The following is a 6,266-nucleotide window of genomic DNA, read 5'->3' on the forward strand; positions in this document are numbered from 1 at the left end:
GTCTACTTTTCCTAAAATTTTCTCTTTGTTCCATATACTTTGGCACTTGCTTATATGCAACGACACCTGTTTTTTTATTGTCTCACATTGTTTTCTGATTCCTGTCACGTCTGGAAGTCTCATCTCCAAGAATGTTTGCAAGGTCCTTAATGATATGGAATACATCCTCCCACGTGCTGGATCTTTGGTAGATATCAATATAAACACTCAATTAAATAACGATAACAATAGTAATTATAGCTAACATTTTTAGCTTACTATGTATATAAAATATTTACCATATGCCAGAGACTGTGCTAAGCTATTTACAAATATCTCATTTGATCGTCACAACAACCTTGCAAGGTAAGTGCATCCTAATTATATAGATGAGGAAACTGAGGTAGAGGTTTAATAACTTGTCCAGTGTCACACAGCTAATAAGTATCTGAGGCCATGTTTGAACCCGGGCCTTCCTGACTTTAGGTCCAGAGCTCATCCACACATACCACTCATGCCACATCCACTGAGCCATTTTGCTGCCCCAATTGCAATTGAATTCAGCTGGTGAAGGCTTCTTTTGTTTTCATTTCAGAAAAGCAGATGAAGGTGTTCCATCCTGTACCTCAGGAAGGTCTCGTGATTATGACCCTTTGGTTTTAATATTATCAAATCCCAAAATAAGAGCATCCATTTGCATTGTGAGTGGAAGACTCCCTGGTCTTCCTTAGCATCAGCATGGAAAGCTGAACTTGTAGATGAGTTCCTGATTCTTTCTGACATGACCCTCAGGGAAGCATCAAGGAGACAATGGTGGGATGAGTTATGTTAATGGAAGGAAGTGATGTGAGCTTTGCAGTTTAAGACATATGTCACGTATGTGGAACTGGACTGTGCAGAACAGCAATCTTCTTGGTATGGTGGAGAGGAGACAACTTGTCAAATTAATGTCCAATGCTCTTTTATGCTTGCTTGAATTCATTCCCTGGAAAGAGGAAAAGCAAGATGGCATGCCTGGCATTTTACTAACCCTAGTTAAACCCCACCCCCCACAAATCCATTCTCTATTGCAAGGAAGAGGAATATGATTTTTTAAAAATAAATTAATATATTTTTAGTTTTCAATATTCACTTCTATAAGTTTTAAATTTTCTCCACCTCACTCCCCTTCCCCCCTCTCTAAGATGGAGTACAATCTGATATAGGCCCTACATATACATTCTTATTAAACATATTTTCACATTAGTCATGTTATATAGAAGAATTAGAAGGAATGGGAGGAACCATAAGAAAGAAAGTACAAAACTAAACTAAACAAAAAAGAGCAAATAGTATCTTTTGATCTGCATTCAGACTCCATATTTCTTTCTGTGGATGTGTATGGCATTTTCCATCATAAGTCTTTTGGAGTTGTTTTAGGTCCTTGCATTGCTGAGAAGAGCTAAGTCTATTGGTCAGTCATCGCATAATGTGACTGTTACTGTGTACAGTGTTCTCCTGGTTCTGCTCACTTCACTTGGCATTAGTTCATATAAGTTTTTCCAGGTTTTTCTGAAGTCTGCCTGCTCATCATTTCTTATAGCAGAATAGTATTCCATTACCGCATACCAGTTAACAATACCACATTCATATAGCACGTCTTACTCAGCCATTTTCCAATTGATGGGCATCCCCTCAATTTCCAATTCCTGGCCACCACAAAAAGAGCTGCCATACATAATTTTGCATATGTGGGTCCTCTTCCCATTTTTATGATCTTTTCAGGATACAGCCCTAGAAGTGGTCAAAGGGTATGCACATTTTTATAGAGGAATGTGATTTTAGGGAAGAGTTTCTAAATACACCACTCAGTCTACTGGAGTAGAAAGAACTCCAGATAAGGAGTCCAGAAACATGACTTCTAGGCCTAGCTGTTAGGAGGCCTCTGGGTCTCAATTGTCATAAAGAGATTAGACTGGAGCAGCATGAGGAATGTTGAGGGTTAGAGAATCTCAGACTGAACCCTGGTCAATTATTCACTATTGGTGTAACCTTGGGTGCATCACTTTACCTCTTGGGGCTTCATTTTCATCATCTATAAAATGAAGGGGTTGAACTAAATGCTTTCCAAGGTGTTTTCCAGCTTTAAATCTATAATTCTGGACTAAATACGTTGTCCCACTCTGACATTCTGTGATTCTATACTGCTCTGGCCTCCCAATCCAGAAACTGGAGAATTGATCTGGATTAGCATTAGCACTCCCTGCTACTTGGAATCCTTCTCTGAATCATCCTCCTAGCATCCCATCCACCCAGAGGGAAATGTATATTGAAGGGTGTATTGACCCCTGTGATGTAGTGTTGGGGGAAGTGGCTGCCATTGAGAGTGAATCCTCTGCCCTGCTTGCAACGTCTATTAATAGTCCCTCTAGGAACCATTCATCTTTAATACTTGGGCCTCTTAGCCCTGCCTGCAATTCAAAGGCCTCTTGTGACTGAACAGGAACTACTTGAGGTCAGTGTGTATTTAGAAAATGGGGACTATATTCAGTCCTAGACTACTCTCCAGCGGGCAAAGGAGATTGCTGAGCTTCTGTTCCTCAAGGGGACTACTTATTGGTATGTGTGTGTGTGTGTGTGTGTGTGTGTGTGTGTGTGTGTGTGTGTAGAATGGTCTCCAAATTTCTCCCAGTCATTATGGGTGAGTTTCAGATCCTCTAAAGTTTCAGTGGCTAACTGTGAGGAGGGTCTCTCTTTCCTGAGTCTTCTTCAGGCTTTGGCCTGAAGAATCTGACCCTGAGCCAGGACTGGCTGGGCAGAAAACGTGGGAAAATTATCAGTGAGAGACAAAAAATCCTCCCTATCAAGGACTGTTTTCCTGGGGTTGCATTTTCCAATGTGTGGAGCACATATTTTGTTAATCTGTTCTCCTGTAGCAGCGTTGGGGAGAGTGGGAACAGAGCTATTTTATCTACCAAAAACAATTCATCAAACAAACTCGGGGGGCCAAGGCAGTCACTAACAAATAAAAGTCAACAGAGCTCCCTTTGTCTTCTGCCATATACACTAACCATTTGTTTTAAAGGTAGGAGAGGTCATATTGATTTTCCTAGGGAATCTCAGCAGATACCCAACACTTTCCTTTACCCTTCTCTGACCCTTGGAGTTACCCAGAGTTACCAGAGGCCATTTGAGAGAGGTGGTCCCTTGGAAAGTTTGGGAATTAGCTACTCAATCGTCTTTTCTGGGGCTCCCAGGCCAATTTTTTTCCAGTACACCATTTTGCCTCTTTTTTGTAATCTTGGCTCTAGCATGGCAATGCTGAATGGTAGAAAGAAGCCTGAGCCTTGTTATGGGAATTCAAATCCCAGTTCTGATACTATTTAGCTATGTGATTTGGGGCAAGTTGCTTAAAATTTGAACTTCTGGTTCTTCATCTCTGAAATGGGAATAAAATCACTGATTTCACAGCAGTGTTTTTGGTGAAAAAAGAACTTTAAAGTGCTATATAAATGTTAAATATTGTTAACTGGTATGTTACATTATCTAGGAGAAGAAAGGAGAGACTAATCAGCGTATGTATTGTTTTCTTCCCTTCCCCTTCCTTCTTTCCTTCCCTCTTTCCTTCCTTCCTTCCTTCCTCCCTCCCTCCCTCCCTCCTTCCCTCCCTCCCTCCCTTCCTTCCTTCCTTCCTTCCTTCCTTCCTTCCTTCCTTCCTTCCTTCCTTCCTTCCTTCCTTCCTTCCTTTCCTTTGCCTCTTTCCTCTCTCTCTCTTTCTCCCTCCCTCCCTCTCTCTCTCTCTCTCTGCCTCACTCGCTCCCCCAAGGAATATTTATTTCCAAAGTATAATCACAAATATACAAACTTATCTCCTCAACACATGGGAGGTATAATCCTTTTCCCTTCCTGTACCACTTCAATCCCTGGGAGGGGAAGAGGATGAGGTCTGTAGCTTATCTAGATTCCAATACAGCATAGTCCCAGTTCCAAGTCTCAACCGTCCTTGGACCCAAGGCTTCCACAGTCCTGGCTCCAGGGTTCCCATAGCTCTATCTCTGGGTCATTAGAGATTACGTCCAGCATCTGAAACTGAAGACAAACAATGTAAAACAGAAGCAAGCATCCTCAGGCCTATTTCTGAGGGTAAGGGTAAAAGAGAGGTAAGCAAGGAAAGCCAAGTCCCTCCCTCTCATGAGTCCAGTTCATGATATCTACCCTCAGAGGAGCAGAAAGAGTGAAGGAAAAATTCTTTACAATTGTATAGTAGGAAAAGCGCATGTGAGTCATTCACATGGGATAGTCCTGCTTCCCTCTTGTCCTTTTGGGTGAAGGAAGTCTAGCTATTGATTTTAAGTTGCTCTAAGAAGGCACCAAAGGAAAGGACCTAAAGGTGAAAGTGTTATTCATTCAGTCTGAGTCGACCCACCAGTGACAACTCTTGAACAAACCAGAACTGATAATACTCCTTTATCTAAATCCCAGCACTAACCCAAGGACTGTGTTGTTGAAATTGAACAACAGACAATGGAACTAGAAGGATCAAGTTATTTGTGGGAAGCAATATGATACCGTGGAAAGAACACAGGCCTGGATATTGGAAGATCTGAGTTCAAATCCAGTGTCTGTCAGCTGTTAGCCTTGTGAATACAGGCAAGCCCCTTCTCCTCTCTGGGACACAATTATAAAGTAAATAAGGTGAATGGTGTGGTTCTCCTTCCGTTACTTATTTCCTGTGTCACTGTATGCAAGTAATGTGATTTCTCTTCCCCCCTCCCTACCCCTGACCTCAGTTTCCCCAAAGAAGGGGATTGGATTAGGTGGTCTCTGACAGCTCTAGATCTACCTGGATCTTATGATCTTTAAGGTGTCTTAAAGCTCCTATATTTGGTTAGTCAGTGGTAGTTTGTATGAGAGCGATGAGGGAAGGAATATTACATCTTTAATGCTTGCCTGTGAATTTCTAAGCTTACTTGAAGATCTCTGACCATGCTCCTGACTCTCCAGGCTGACTGTTGTCAGAGACCACAGTCAATGAATTATTGAAATGTATTCAGCTCTTCCTTTAGAGAAAGTCTTTTTTTTTTTTTATCACTGTGAGTTTTGCATTAATTTTAGGCTTTCTCAGTGACTCCCTTTCTAGTTCATTGCGAAGAATAAAAAAAAAAAATGCATACACCCTCTCCACAAGAACTGGGTTTATGAGTCTTTATCTTTATAGGATTTGAAAATCTTTCTGTTAGGGACTGTAGTTCTATGTAACTCGCTCCTTAGAAGCCAGTTGTGATATTTTATGGACTGTGTTGACCTAATGATGTCATCAGGTCATTGGAGAAGAGGTGTGGGGTTAACAGCAAGTGGTCTCCTAGGCAACAGGGTCCAAGTCACAGGGGAGATGAGGGAGCATGTCCCAGAAACCAGCATCAGGGAGCTGGGGGGGAACAGAGCAGAAGAGAAGTTCTCAAGGCAGGATTTTAGTGGCACACAGCAAGAATGTAGCTTCTAGACCCTCTCAGACCAGCTTCCCACCCAATCCAGGCCAAAGGAACATAGCAACATTCTCCAAGCAGGCAGGATGCTCCTGTCAGCACGTTGTGACATTACAGGGATCTGAATCGCTGGAAAATATGAATAAGTAAACACAGGAGCAGCTAAATGGGGACCAATGGGCTGTGAAAAACAGCATGGTAGGAACTGTGTGTGAATGAATTGGGTTAAGACAGCAACTTTCCTAAAGCAAAGCTCCCTCTGGCCTTCCCCCAAGCATATAGTTCCCTGTGGTATACATAATGAATGGGCCTATAGATAGCTAGTACTCAAGGCTTTTGCTAGTTCCAATGAATCTGGGAAAATTCAATGCACTTAGGACAATGATTGCATCATGAAGGTTTTTAATAAATCTGGTAATCAGGACCATGTCTCTCAGGGCTCTGGAATTCCAGAAGCTTGAGAATGAGATGTTTTTCTTGCCTAGGAATAAAGAACATGAATGATCACCTAGTGGAAAGAGCGCTGGAATGGGAATAGGGAGGCCCAGGCTCTAATTTTAGCCCTTCCACCAAACGCATCATGTAACCTCAAGCAAATCAGTTTCCCTCTTTTGGTGTCCCTTCCCTCACCTGTAAAATGAAGAGGTTGGATGGGATGATCTCATTAAGCAGGAGCACATTATGCTCCTACTTATCCATTTAAAAACAAACAACAACTCAGTGATGTAGCCAAACATCCCCCTTCTACTCTCTCGAGACTGCCTGGAGAGACTTTTTGGAAGGAAGCTGGACAAAATCCAAGGTCAATGGTAGAGGGATTAG

The sequence above is a fragment of the Notamacropus eugenii genome, chromosome 1 (genome assembly GCF_028372415.1).
Source record: "Notamacropus eugenii isolate mMacEug1 chromosome 1, mMacEug1.pri_v2, whole genome shotgun sequence".
NCBI classification, from domain to species: domain Eukaryota; kingdom Metazoa; phylum Chordata; class Mammalia; order Diprotodontia; family Macropodidae; genus Notamacropus; species Notamacropus eugenii.